Genomic DNA, 15,484 nt, shown 5'->3' on the forward strand with positions numbered 1-15,484 from the left:
TGAGGCATATGATGATGGGCATGGACTCGACGAGCTGGAGGAACAACTCGGCGAGTCTGATGTAGATTGTCGTGAATTCGGCAAGTCAGTTCTTGGACTCAGCGAGTTATAGCACAGACCCCCAACCCCTTCTGGTTAAGACTAGGATAAGTGAGTTGAGTGGTGACTCAGTGAGTTGGACATGATAGGACTCAGAGATTGATGGACTCGATGGGTCATTGGGTGACACAGCGAGTCGAGTCGTGATATGAGAGTCTTCTGAGTTTAAGAACTCGGCGAGTCAATGGGTTGACTCGGTGAGTAGGGTCAATCAAGAAGGTTAACTTTTTCCAGGACTTTGACTTTGACCCATTTGACCTCCAAGGGTATTATGGTAATTTTGATATTTATGTCAATGGACCATTGATGGCTACAGGTTTTGGAGTATGGGGCAGTGCTTCGGGATTGTGCTTTCGTAGTTAGGTTCGGCAGTTGCAAGGTGAGTTATCCTCACTATACCCAAGGGTTTAAGGTGTTGGATTAGGTGTCTAAGCCCATAACTATAATCGGTATGTACTTGAATTGATAGCAGCACAGTCCTTTTGGGTTGCCCTTAAACCTTGCAACCGGAGAAAGGAAATTATGAAAGGAGAGATATTAATTTATTATAAGATTATAAATTAATATAAATGAATTTATTAATATGTTAAAAGATTAATATATTAATTAGAAGTCATTATGTTTAATTAATATTTAACCAGAAATTAATTAGAATTATTTTTAGGGTTAAAAGAATTAATTACAATGTGCGGGGACTAGTTTGCAATTATCTAATAGTTGAGTGGAAGGCTCTAGAACCCCCTTGGAAGAGGGTGGACGAAATCTTTAGGGGAAACCCTAATAATTTCGTCCATAGGGGCTTGGATAAGGCCCTTGGGTTTGCTTAGGCCCTAAGCAAAGGATAACTATGGTTTCCCCTAAACCCTAGATCCCTCAGCTATATAAGGAGCCTCCTGGTTCACATTTTCGTAACACTTTCTTTTGAAGAAACCCTAAGGCCGAGATTTTGCATACTCCTTCTCCTCTCTCTCTCTTCTACTTTCTGTCTTGCTAGTTTGGGTGTGATTGCATTAGAGGCATTACACTTGTGGTGCTAAGCTTCCAAGAAGATCAAGATCAAGATCAAGGGAATTGTTAATTGTTTACTATAACAATTAAAAGGTATGTAACTCCTAACCCTAGTTTGTTAATTTCGATATTAGCCTCCTCCTCTAGGGTTCTTGTTTTGCAATTCAAAGTTATATGTTCAATAGTTAAAACATAGATCCAAAGTAGGTTGCATGTGAACTTAGGAATTGTTTTCTAGTTTATTTGTTTTATCTAAAACCCATTAGTGGTATCAGAGCCATTATTTGTTTTAAATTGAATTGTTATAATTGTTGAATTGCAAATTAGGGTTTATAGTTATTAAACCCTAAAAGCCATTTTTTCGATTTTTAGGGTTGTGGATCAAATGGTTTTTTCGAAAAACCTAGCCTCCAAAGAACCCTAATCGAAATTAGGGTTAGGGTTTTGAAAACCCTAGCTTCCTCCCTTTTAAATTTCGAAATTGCTAGATTTTTTAGGGTTTCTTGTTTTGGATAATTGTTACTTGATTAGATTAATTGGATAATTATCCTTTACCCTATTTTTCGAAATTTAGAGGGATAAGGATTAGGATTAAATTAATTGATTAATTTAATTAGATAATCCTTACAACATTTAATAAATTAATTAAAAGTTAATTAATAGATAAATATTAAATCTAATTAATTGGTTTATTTAAATTTAAAATTTAATAGTTTAAATTTCGAAAATTTATATAAACCCTTGGAGTTTTAAAATGTTTTAAAACACACCTTATATATATATATATATATATATATATATATATATATATATATATATATATTATAATTAAAAGTTAAATATTATATATGTATAAGAATATGGTCAGTCAAATCGCTAGTATGCCTCATTCACGAAGCTAGTTTATAAGGGGGGGGGGGGGGGGGGTATAAGGAAACGGCCTATAAAATGGTAGTTGAATGGGTGTCCACTCTCACCCACCGCTTCCTTGATTAGTGGAGGGTCGTTAGCAGAACGGATTTGATAGGACAACTACTTCTCATTAAAAGTATAATGCTATTAAAGAAAGTACTAAAACATTATTTTTCAAAATCCCAACTCTAGTTACTTTAGGAAAAATGTGAAAAGTATGCCAATCCACGAAATTGCACATTATGATTTATTGGCCGTTAGTGGAGCGTGTGTGGTTAACCAGCACACTAAAAGACACTAATAAAGAGTAGTAATGGGTATCTTATAATTATCATTTTGATGGAGCGTGTGTGGTTTAACGGCACATCAATAGTTAATGATAAAGACAATAAGGTTACCAAGCACATTTGCATGGCTATTCACATCAAGTTTGTGATCCTCGGTATCCCAGTCACAAATAGTAGGGCATAATCCCAGATTAAAACATGCCATTAAATAGGTTTAATGTATCTCAAAAGAATTAGGAATTTCACTTCGTTTATTTTGTCTAATGGTGGAATTGGTGAATGGTCATTCACCTACCTTTATGAGATTTGAACTTGGATCTCGGCATCCCAATTCTAAGTTGAAAATCATCATAGTTGGGTTCTAACCTTGATATGATATCTTTGGGTTATTGTATTGAGGTGTCTTGAAATCTAACTAAAACTATCTTTCTTTTCAGATGTCTACTCCTGGAAACACTTCTGCTTCATCATCCTCCAGCCACAACTTCTCTTTACTCAACATCTGCTCCAAAGTCGTTATCAATGGCTCTAACTATAATGATTGGATGCGTAACATCAAGATGGCACTTAGATTCGAGGACAAAGAATATGTCCTTGAAAAGGAGCTCAAAGAACTTGATGAGTCCAAAGCCACTCCCGAAGAGTATGCTGCCTACAAGAAGCACTATGATGATGCTACTAAAGTGGCATGCATCATGGTCGCAACCATGTCCCCAGAACTGCAGAGGTACTATGAGGACTACTGGCCTTTTGAGATAAACAAGGAGCTTATGGAAAAGTACCATAAGCGAGCTCGACAAGAAAAGTTTGAAGTAGTCAAGTCACTCATGGCTTGCAAGATGAAAGAGGGGGAATCAGTTATGTCTCATGTGCAAAGGATGCAATGCTACATGAAGCCTTTGGTCAAGCTCAACATTCATTTTGATTAGGAATTGGCCATTGACATGGTCTTGAACTCGTTGCTTGATTGTTATGGTCAGTTTATCTTAACTTACCATTTGAAAAACACTGAGCAGACATTGGCCCAATTGCACAACTTGTTGCAGACTGCTGAAGCGGAGATGAAGGGTAAAAGTATAGCCTCCACTCCTGCAAGTGCTCCTGTTCTAGCTATTAGACAGGGAAAGGGGAAAAAGAGGAAAGGTCCTCTTAAGCAAAACTGGAAGGCAAAGGTCCAAGTTGGGTCATCTAGCAGTGGCCCAAAACCAAGCCCAATGCTTCCACTCCCCATGTCTCTAATCCGAAGGAAGCTGTTTGGTTTTATTGCAATCAAAACGGGTGTAACAGCCCGGAATTTCAGGTATTTTTATAATATTGTTTTTGGGGTGTTTTAGGAGGGCACTCGGCGAGTTGGAGCCAGACTTGCCGAGTAGGACCACAGATTGGGTCGCGGGTTCGCGACTGGACTCGACGAGTCCATTATGGACTCGGCGAGTCTGCGCTGTTCAGCGGAAACCCTAGCCGTTTAGTTTTGGAACGTATATAATGCACTTATAGGCCGTCATTGTCCGTCTTTAGTCGACTGAGAAGAACCCTAATCGGTTGTGGGCATCTAGAGCAAGATTGAAGGCCATTGGTGACCTTGAAGAAATTGTTGTGCAAGGAGGAGAGGAGTTTTGGCTAAAGGAACAGCAAGGGAATCGAGTTCTGAGGATTGGGGACACAGAGAGTGCAATATTCAGGTAATATTTCGGATCATTTCTGCTATGTTGATGTGTGCATGGATTTAGGGTTTATGGAACCCTTTTGGTGATTAGATTGATTGTTACCTTGTTACCCAAACAACTATAACCATGTATTAGGACCTTTAGAGGTCCAGAAGGTCCCATGCCTGTGTATTTCGGGACAATACTTATCTCAGGAAGCAGTTTGATCGACTGCATGGCGTGGACTCGCCGAGTCCAATGAACAGACTCGGCGAGTAGCTTGGAGATTTACTGGGACTCGTCGAGCTGTTCTTCAGACTCGGCGAGTGGAGTCGGGGTGGCCCCGCGATTCTTCCACGAGGATCTCGTCGAGCCAAGAGGGATACTCGACGAGTAGAAAGGGAACATCAGGGAATTGGGGAGGACGTCTAGACTCGCCGAGTCGCCTTTGCACTCACCGAGTCCGGTCAAGTTGACCGTTGACCGTTGACCAGAGTTGACCTACATGTAATTTCTTAGGGTCAGTTGTCTTGAAAGATAAAAGTATTAATAAGGGATATATGATATTATAGGGAGTCTGTAGCTCGGCGGATCGAGTGCGAGTGATTTCAGGAGTCGCTAGCTTTCATTACCCGCGAGGTGAGTCTTCTCACTATACTGTACCCGGAAGGGTTTGACTGTGTGACCGGAAGGTCGGATATGATTTGTGTTATACGTGCTATAAATGGTAAGGTATTTGCTATGCATGCTATGTATGTTTATACGGGCCGGAAGGCAATATGTTATGTGACTCAAAGGTCGGATATGATATATGATATATGTGCTATATGTGTTAGGATTAATGTATTAATTGTTGTGTATGTTTATGGGCCGGAAGGCAATATGTTATGGGCCGGAAGGCAATATGTTATGGGCCGGAAGGAAATATGTTATGGGCCGGAAGGCAATATGTTATGGGCCGGAAGGCGATTATCTCAAGGCCTGGAAAGGCGTATATGCGTAAGTAGTATACTGGGGAACTCACTAAGCATTTATGCTTACAGTTGTCATGTATGTGTTTCAGGTACTAGCGAGGACCGTGGGAAGGCGCCGGCATGACGCGTACACACTGTTGATGTTTTGAGATATTGGGGATTTTATGATTGTATTTTGATATGAAATTTGGAATAATTATATTTGGTTGAAATAATTCACTTTATTTTAAATGAAAATTTTGTTTGAAAATTTGCGTTGTAACAATTGGTATCAGAGCCTTGGTTTGAGGGATTCGGGTGTACCTTCGGGTGTAACTGAACTCAAACCGAGGATTTGAGGAAAATCTTTTAAAAATAATAAAGGCATAAACTTTTATAAATGGTAAAGTGGTAAACAAGAAAGAAGCAGTGTGTACGATCAGCCAGCTCCCGAACGGTAAAGATCCCCAGAATACCTTACAATGTTATGTTATGCAATGAATTATGAATTGTTATGCATGCTAGAAGACTAGGTATTCATGATAGGACTAGAGTGGCCTGATTTGTGATGCCTTAGTCTAGGGAGTTTGCCGATATGAGATATTTGGTAGCGTACAGGTAGATAGTGCATATCAAAGTAGAGTACTCACTATTCGGGGTTTGGGGAGGAACATTTGGGACGAATACTGATACGGTGTGGTCGGTAGTATTGGGCCCGTACTACCGAAGACACCGGGTCGGTGGGAGACCCAAGTAAGAATCCCTGGATATCGGAGACTGAGTAGGGTTGCGTATCAAGTGCAATTGTACTTGATGGAGTCTCTGATAATTTTATGTTGTATTTCAGAGACATCATGGTTACCACACGCCACGGGGCGAGTTCGAGCGGTGTGAGCGACGAGGATATTCGTCAGATGATACAGGAGGAGGTAGCTGCAGCGATCCGGGCTGAGATCCCGGAGATGTTTGGGTCTATTAAGACCACTCTGATGGAGACGTTCGAAGAGCGGTACGCCGCACTGACTGAGACTGCAGCCGCTGCTGCTACCGCAGCCGTGGCCGCTGCCAGGCCGCAAGGGGGCGATTCGTTGCTATTCCGGGAATTCAGCAACACGAAACCTCCTGAGTTCGATGGGACGCAAGATCCGATTGCTGCGATGAGGTGGATCGCCGACATTGAAGGGTGCTTCTACACTTGCTCATGCCCGGAGCACCTGAGGGTACGGTTCGCTTTGAACCAGCTCCGTCTGAGAGCGAAGGATTGGTGGAAGTTCGTGACGGCGAAGTTCACTCTGACGGAGATTACAGCAGTGACATGGGAGAGGTTTACTGACATGTTCAGGGATGAGTACGTTCCCCCAGTGGAGAGGGAACGATTGATTCAGGAGTTCTTGACCCTTAAGCAGGGTACTGATTCGGTTGCGGTGGTCACACGGAAGTTTCACGAGAGGGCGATGTTCTGCCCCGAGTTGGTGTCTACAGAGCAGTCACGGATGAGCCGGTACTTAGGCGTTTTGAGGAGGGATATCCGGGAGTTTGTGTCAAACTCTACCTATCGTACTTTCACTGAGCTTCAGGCAAATGCCAGGAAGCGCGAGATCGAGTTGGAGACCCAGGCCAGGGAGGAGGCCGAGTCTCGGCAGGTGGACCGGCGGCCGGCTCAGTCTCAGCCGGCAGCCAAGCGGATCAAGTCCGCTGATTTGAGGACGGGAGGTCAGAAGGGCCGCACTTGCGGGAAGTGCGGCAAAAGTCATGAGGGGGCGTGCCGAGCTGGTGGTTGCTACAAGTGTGGCAAGGAAGGACACATTGCTAGGGATTGTCCTAAGGGGTTTATGGTTTGTTTTCATTGCAACCAGACAGGCCATCGGAAGGCCGAGTGCCCGCAGCTTCGTCAGGGATCTACACCTACTACCAGGACTACTGAGACTCGACCGGCGAAGGTCGAGGCCCCGAGGGCTCGCGGGAGAGCCTTTCAGCTGACTGCGGAGGAGGTCCGCGCTGCGCCCGATGTTGTGGCAGGTATGCTGTAATTCACGTATTTATTTAAAGTCGAGATGTTATGCTTATGTTAATATATGTGTAGGTACTTTCCTTGTGAACTCTATGCCTGCTCTAGTGTTATTTGATTCGGGTGCGAGTAGGTCCTTTGTATCTTTAGCTTTTAGTCAGCATATCAGTATTAGTCGTGAGCCGTTAAGTCGGCCTCTGAGCGTTTCTATAGCGGCCGAGAGGGTGGTTTGTGCCACGGAGGTTCTTCGGGGATGCGTACTAGAGATTTTCGGGGTTGAGTTTCCGATTAACCTAGTTCCTATTGCGATGGGTGATGTCTGTGTCATCGTGGGCATGGACTGGTTGAGCCGATTCAGCGTTGTCATCGACTGTGAGCGCCAGCTAGTGACTATACGAGACCCTAGTGGGGGAGTTCTTACGGTGTACGGCGAGGGTACCCGTTCAGGATCGGCTTTTTGTTCGGCCGCTAGGGCGAGGCAATGTCTGCAGCAGGGATGTAAGGGTTTTGTGGCGTATGTGATGGATACGCAGGAGGCTTCCGAGAGACCGAGGTCAGTGGAGGAGGTTCCAGTGGTGCGCGAGTTTCCAGATGTTTTTCCCGAGGAGCTGCCGGGAGTACCTCCTGCGAGGCAAGTAGAGTTTGGTATCGATCTGATTCCGGGGGCTGCGCCTATTGCGAAGGTGCCTTATCGTCTCGCACCTCCAGAGATGCAAGAGTTATCCTCGCAACTCCAGGAGTTGCTGGGGAAGGGATTTATTCGGCCGAGCAGCTCGCCGTGGGGAGCACCGATTCTGTTCGTCAAGAAGAAGGATGGTTCACACCGGATGTGCATTGACTACCGGGAGTTGAACAAGGTGACGGTCAAGAACCGCTATCCGTTACCGAGGATCGATGATTTATTCGATCAGTTGCAAGGGGCATCTTGGTTTTCCAAGATCGATCTGAGATCAGGGTACCATCAGGTAAGAGTGCGGGATGAGGACGTCCAGAAGATAGCATTTAGGACGCGATATGGGCATTATGAGTTCGTGGTGATGCCTTTCGGGCTCACCAATGCCCCGGCAGTGTTCATAGACCTCATGAACAGGGTATGCAGGCCGATGCTGGATCGGTCTGTGATTGTATTTATCGACGACATCTAGGTGTATTCGCGATCTAGAGAGCAGCATGAGGGACATTTGAGGGAGGTCCTTGGGGTACTGAGGTCGGAGAAGCTATATGCAAAATTCTCCAAATGTGACTTCTGGTTGCGGGAGGTCCAATTTCTTGGACATGTTGTTAATCAGGCAGGGATATTGGTCGATCCGGCCAAGGTCGAGGCAGTGATGAGTTGGGAGGTACCGAAGTCACCTTCCGAGATCACGAGTTTCCTTGGGTTGGCGGGGTACTATCGGAGGTTTATTAGAGACTTCTCCAAGATCGTAGTACCACTCACCAGACTGACCCGGAAGGGTGTTGCATTCTCATGGGGACCCGAGCAACAGACTTCTTTCGAGACACTTCGCCAGAGATTGTGCGAAGCCCCGGTATTAGCTCTCCCGGAAGGGATGGAAGATTTTGTCGTATATTGCGACGCATTGATTTCAGGACTGGGTGCAGTGTTGATGCAGAGAGGTCAGGTGATAGCTTATGCATCGAGGCAGCTAAAGCCTCACGAGGCGAGATATCCCACGCATGATTTAGAGTTGGGGGCAGTAGTGTTCGCTCTCAAGATTTGGCGTCACTACCTGTATGCGATTCGATGTACGATATATACGGACCATAAGAGTTTGAAGTATTTGATGGATCAACCCAACCTAAATATGCGTCAGAGGAGATGGTTGGATGTGGTCAAGGATTATGACTGCGAAATCCTATACCACCCGGGCAAGGCTAATGTGGTAGCCGATGCATTGAGCCGCAGGGCGGAGAGCACTCCATTGCGAGATGTATGTCTGAGACTGACGGTGATGACTCCGGTATTGGATGCTATTCGTGGGGCACAGGCCGAGGCTGTGAGATCCGAGATGCAGAAGAAAGAACGGGTCGTTGGGTTAATTTCAGAGTTCGTTAAGGATGGACGAGGACTTCTGACGTTTCAGGGTCGGATTTGGGTACCGTTCGTGGGTGGTACGCGTGTTACTTTGATGGAGGAGGATCACAGATTGAAATTCTCGATCCATCCCGGTGCTACGAAGATGTATTTAGACTTGAGGAAGGAATACTGGTGGCCCTGTATGAAGAGAGACGTCGCCTGGTTCGTTGAGAGGTGTTTGACCTGCCGTAGAGTTAAGGCCGAGCACCAGAGACCGCATGGTAAGTTGCAGCCTTTGGAGATTCCTGAGTGGAAGTGGGAATAGATTACTATGGATTTCATCACCAAATTGCCGAGAACTGCCAGAGGAGTCGATGCAATTTGGGTGATTGTGGATAGATTGACGAAGAGTGCACACTTTCTTGCTATCAGCGAGAGTTCATCAGCGGAGAAGGTGGCAGAGTTATATGTGAGGGAGGTGGTATCTCGGCATGGAGTGTCGATCTCGATTGTTTCAGACCGTGATGTACGCTTCACTTCCAGGTTCTGGAAGAAATTCCATGAGGAGCTGGGTACTAAACTACATTTTAGTACCGCATACCATCCCCGGACAGACGGTTAGAGCGAGCGGACGATTCAGACACTGGAGGACATCCTTCGAGCCTGTGTGTTAGACTTCGGGGGTAGCTGGGATGCGCATTTACCTTTGGCAGAGTTTTCCTACAACAACAGCCATCATTCGAGCATTGGTATGCCACCTTTTGAGTTGTTGTATGGTAGGAGGTGTCGGACCCCCATTTGCTGTGGAGAGGTGGGACAGAGAGTGATGGGCAGTACAGAGATCGTACTCCAGACGACAGAGCAAATTCAGCAGGTTAGACAGAGGTTATTGACCGCCCAAAGCCGACAGAAGAGTTATGCGGACAGACGCCGGTCCGAGCTGGAATTTCAGGTTGGCGACTTCGTTCTCTTGAAGGTTTCTCCTTGGAAAGGAGTGATCCGGTTCAGGAAGAGGGGCAAGTTGGGGCCCCGGTTCATAGGTCCATTTCGTGTGATTGCAAGGGTAGGCCGGGTAGCTTATCGGTTGGAGTTGCCAGCAGAGTTGGGACAGATTCACAATACCTTTCACGTATCACAGTTGAGGAAGTGTATAGCCGATGAATCGGCAGTGGTTCCATTAGAGGATATTCAGGTGGATGCGAGCCTGAATTATTCCGAGAGACCAGTAGCCATCAGAGATCGGAAGATCAAGGTTCTGAGGAACAAGGAGGTACCTCTGGTGTTGGTTCAGTGGCAACACCGGAAAGGATCGGAGATGACTTGGGAGCCGGAGCGTGAGATGCGGGAGCAACATCCGGAGTTATTTGCAGAGTGAGACTTCGAGGGCGAAGTCTAGTCCTAGTGGGGGAGAGTTGTAACAGCCCGGAATTTCAGGTATTTTTATAATATTGTTTTTGGGGTGTTTTAGGAGGGGACTCGGCGAGTTGGAGCCAGACTTGCCGAGTAGGACCACAGACTGGGTCGCGGGTTCGCGACTAGACTCGATGAGTCCATTATGGACTCGGCGAGTCTGCGCTGTTCAGCGGAAACCCTATCCGTTTGGTTTTGGAACGTATATAATGCACTTATAGGCCGTCATTGTCCGTCTTTAGTCGACTGAGAAGAACCCTAATCGGTTGTGGGCATCTAGAGCAAGATTGAAGGCCATTGGTGACCTTGAAGAAATTGTTGTGCAAGGAGGAGAGGAGTTTTGGCTAAAGGAACAGCAAGGGAATCGAGTTCTGAGGATTGGGGACACAGAGAGTGCAATATTCAGGTAATATTTTGGATCATTTCTTCTATGTTGATGTGTGCATGGATTTAGGGTTTATGGAACCCTTTTGGTGATTAGATTGATTGTTACCTTGTTACCCAAACGACTATAACCATGTATTAGGACCTTTAGAGGTCCAGAAGGTCCCATGCCTGTGTATTTCGGGACAATACTTATCTCAGGAAGTAGTTTGATCGACTGCATGGCGTGGACTCGCCGAGTCCAATGAACAGACTCGGCGAGTAACTTGGAGATTTACTGGGACTCGTCGAGCTGTTCTTCAGACTCGGCGAGTGGAGTCGGGGTGGCCCCGCGATTCTACCACGAGGATCTCGTCGAGCCAAGAGGGATACTCGACGAGTAGAAAGGGAACATCAGGGAATTGGGGAGGACGTCTAGACTCGCCGAGTCGCCTTTGCACTCGCCGAGTCCGGTCAAGTTGACCGTTGACCGTTGACCAGAGTTGACCTACATGTAATTTCTTAGGGTCAGTTGTCTTGAAAGATAAAAGTATTAATAAGTGATATATGATATTATAGGGAGTCTGTAGCTCGGCGGATCGAGTGCGAGTGATTTCAGGAGTCGCTAGCTTTCATTACCCGCGAGGTGAGTCTTCTCACTATACTGTACCCGGAAGGGTTTGACTGTGTGACCGGAAGGTCGGATATGATTTGTGTTATACGTGCTATAAATGGTAAGGTATTTGCTATGCGTGCTATGTATGTTTATACGGGCCGGAAGGCAATATGTTATGTGACTGAAAGATCGGATATGATATATGATATATGTGCTATATGTGTTAGGATTAATGTATTAATTGTTGTGTATGTTTATGGGCCGGAAGGCAATATGTTATGGGCCGGAAGGCAATATGTTATGGGCCGGAAGGCGATTATCTCAAGGCCTGGAAAGGCGTATATACGTAAGTAGTATACTGGGGAACTCACTAAGCATTTATGCTTACAGTTGTCATGTATGTGTTTCAGGTACTACCGAGGACCGTGGGAAGGCGCCAGCATGACGCGTACACACTGTTGATGTTTTGAGATCTTGGGGATTTTATGATCGTATTTTGATATGAAATTTGGAATAATTATATTTGGTTGAAATAATTCACTTTATTTTAAATGAAAATTTTGTTTGAAAATTTGCTTTGTAACAAGGGGCATTAGAAGAGAACCTGCCCTCAATATCTACAGGATATCAAAGATGGAAAAGTGAATCCGTCTTCGGCAGGTATTTACATTATTTCTTCTAATAACTCATTATCTTCTCGTTCATGGGTCCTTGATACAGGATGTGGTTTTCACATTTGTTCTGATTTGCAGGGGCTAAAGGAAAGTGAGGAGATATAGCAAGGAAGGAAAAACTTGATCATGGGAAACAAGAAGTCTTCACCAGTGACCAAGATCGAAGTTTATCAACTTTTGCTTAATAATGATGTTAGATTAGACTTATTGAATTGTTGCTATTCGTCTGAGATGATGAGAAACATTATTTCGTTTCATGCATTGTTCAGACAAGGTTTTAAGTATTCTTTTAATAATTTGAATGGTTCAATTTCGGTTTATAAGAATGGTGTTTTTATGTTTGAAGCTTTACCTTGTGATGGTGTGTATGAAACAGTGACTTGTGTTGATAGCTTAGGAAATAGTGTACTTAATATTGACTTGTCTAATAGTGTAGACAAGGCATGCTTGTGGCATTGTCGTCTTGGACACATTAACAAGAAACGCATAGCCCAACTCCAAAATGATGGAGTGTTGGAATCATTTGACCTAAAATCAGATGATATGTGTGAGTCTTGTCTTTTGGGAAAGATGACAAAATCACCATTCACAGGGTCTTGTGAAAGAGGTGAAGGTCTGTTGGATCTCATACACACAGATGTGTGTGGGCCCTTCAGATCAACCACAAGGGATGCTAATCGATTCTATGTGACTTTCACTGACGATTATAGCAGATATGGTTACATCTACTTGATCAAACATAAGTTAGAAACCTTTGAAAAGTTCAAAGAGTTTAACCATGAGGTCGAGAATCAAGTGGATAGAAAGATAAAGATACTTAGATCCGATAGAGACGGAGAATATCTTAGTATCGAGTTCAACGACTATCTAAAAGAATGTGGGATAGTCTTGCAATTGACTACTCCTAGGACACCACAGTTAAATGGTGTAGCTGAGAGGCGTAGTCAAACCTTGTTAGACATTGTTCATTCTATGATGAGTCGTGCCTCGCTTCCTATTCACTTCTGAGGGTATGCCTTAGAGACAGCCACCCACATCCTCAATCTTGTCCCTACAAAGAAGGTTGCCAAAACACCTCACGAAATGTGGACAGGGAAAGTTCCCTCATTGGCACATATTAAAGTCTGGGGTTGTGAAGCTTTCATAAGAAGAGAGACTCACAACAAGCTAGCAGCTAGAAGTGAGAAATCTGTTTTCATTGGTTACCCAAAGTAGTCTTTTGGATATTTTTCCTACAGCGCTAGTGAGAACGTGGTGTTTGTAGCTCGAAGAGGAGTCTTTCTAGAAAGAGAGCTCATAATTAAAGAGGACAGTGGGAGTACCATTGACCTTGAAGAGATTCAAGAGTCAACCAATAAAGGAACCTTAGATGACACTAGCACTCAACCAGAGGAAACAGTTCCTGTTGAACCAGTTGATAAATCATTTCCTCTTCGAAGATCCACTAAGGTGAGTGTGCCACCTGAGTTGTATGGTTTTCATATTACTTCAGACGGTGACACATTCATCAGTGATAGGACACTGGTGAATTTAGACGAACCAGTCACTTATAAGAAAGCAATGGCAGGCCCACAGGCTTGTAAGTGGAAGGAGGCAATGGATAGTGAGATAAAGTCCATGTATGACAACCAAGTTTGGAATTTGGTTGATAATGCACAAGGTTGTAAGACAGTTGGTTTCAAATGGATCTTCAAGAAGAAGACAGACGTGGATGAAAATGTACACACATTCAAGGCTAGACTGGTTGCAAAAGGTTTCACACAAACCCCAAGGGTTGACTATGATGAAACTTTCTCGCCAATAGCCAAGATTAAATCTATCAGGATATTGCTCGCCATAGCTGACTTTCATGACTATGAAATCTGGCAGATGGATGTCAAGACTGCCTTCCTTAACGGGAAATTGGCTGAGGATGTTTACATGAGTCAGCCAGAGGGTTTTTTTGATGCAAACTTTCCCAATAAAGTGTGCAAGCTTGAGAAATCCATTTATGGATTGAAACAAGCATCTTGCAGCTGGAATCTTTGCTTCAATGAGAAAGTCAAGGAGTTTGGTTTCTCTAGAAGTGAAGATGAGTTTTGTGTATATATCAAGGCTAGTGGGAGTATAGTAACTTTTCTGGTGCTATATGTCGATGACATATTACTCATTGGTAATGACATTCCAACCTTGAACAAAGTTAAGTCTTGGCTTGGAAAGTGTTTTGCCATGAAAGACCTACGAGAAGTCGCCTATATTCTTGGGATTAGAATATTGAGAGATAGAAAGAAGAGACTAATTGGACTTAGTCAGAGCACATACTTGGATAAGGTACTAAAGAGGTTTAGTATGTAAAATTCCAAGAAGGGAGAGCTACCTATCCAGAGCAATACCAAATTGAGTAAGACTCAATGCCCGAATACAGATGAGGAAATAGATGACATCAGTCGTGTACCTTATGCTTCCGTTGTCGGATCAATCATGTACGCTATCACATGTACTCGCCCTGATGTGGCTTTTGCCTTGAGCATGGTCAGTCGCTATCAAGGAAACCCAGGCAGAGCTCATTGGATAGCAGTAAAGAATATACTCAAGTATTTGTGAAGAACGAAGGATTGGGTCCTTGTACTTGGTAGCAATGATACCTTCAGAGTAGATGGTTACAATGATGCCAGCTTTCAAATATATAGAGTTAACTTCCGTTCTCAATCTGGCTGGGTATTTCTACTGAATGGAGGAGCGGTTACTTGGAAGAGTTCCAAGCAAGATACGGTAGCTGATTCTACTTATGAATCAGAGTACATAGAAGCATGTGAAGTGTCGAAAGAAGCAGCTTGGTTGAGGAACTTCATCAGGGATCTCGGAGTTGTTCCAACCATCTAGGAGCCTATGGAACTAATCTGTGATAATGAAGGAGCGGTTGCCATGAAAAAGGAACCGAGAGATCATGGTAAAACCAGACATATCAACAGAAAGTACCATTTCATCATACATAGAGTAGAAGAAGGTCATCTTATAGTGAAGAGGGTGTCATCTAGAGATAACCCAGCAGATCCTCTCACAAAGGGTCTGAGTAGGGCTAAGCACATTCAGCATGCGCGGAGCATAGGACTGAAAGATGATATTAGTTTTAGTAGTTAGATTAGTTTTGGAACTTGTAACAAAATAAATGTAATTGACTTTTGGTGATTAAATAATAAAGTATTATTTATAAGTTTGGGTTCTAACTTTGTCAATTGTTTATTATTGTGTTTCATTTTTGCATGTTTTACTTCCCGAATGATGATATTATTCAAACTCCACAGTCGCTCGTACTTTTGGAAGTAAGTAGTGAATTAAGACTGTCATGAATTGGATTGCAGATTGTCTGAGGATAGACATAGCAATAGAATTGTTGCAATGTTCATGAGTACTCACAGAGTGAGATTTGAGTATTGGATAAACCCACACTCAGAGTATTACTTCATGGAATTCATCACGAGTAATACTGAGACGATAATATCTATGATCTT

Source organism: Lactuca saligna, chromosome 4 (assembly GCF_052625555.1).
Source record: "Lactuca saligna cultivar CGN05327 chromosome 4, ASM5262555v1, whole genome shotgun sequence".
Lineage (NCBI taxonomy): Eukaryota > Viridiplantae > Streptophyta > Magnoliopsida > Asterales > Asteraceae > Lactuca > Lactuca saligna.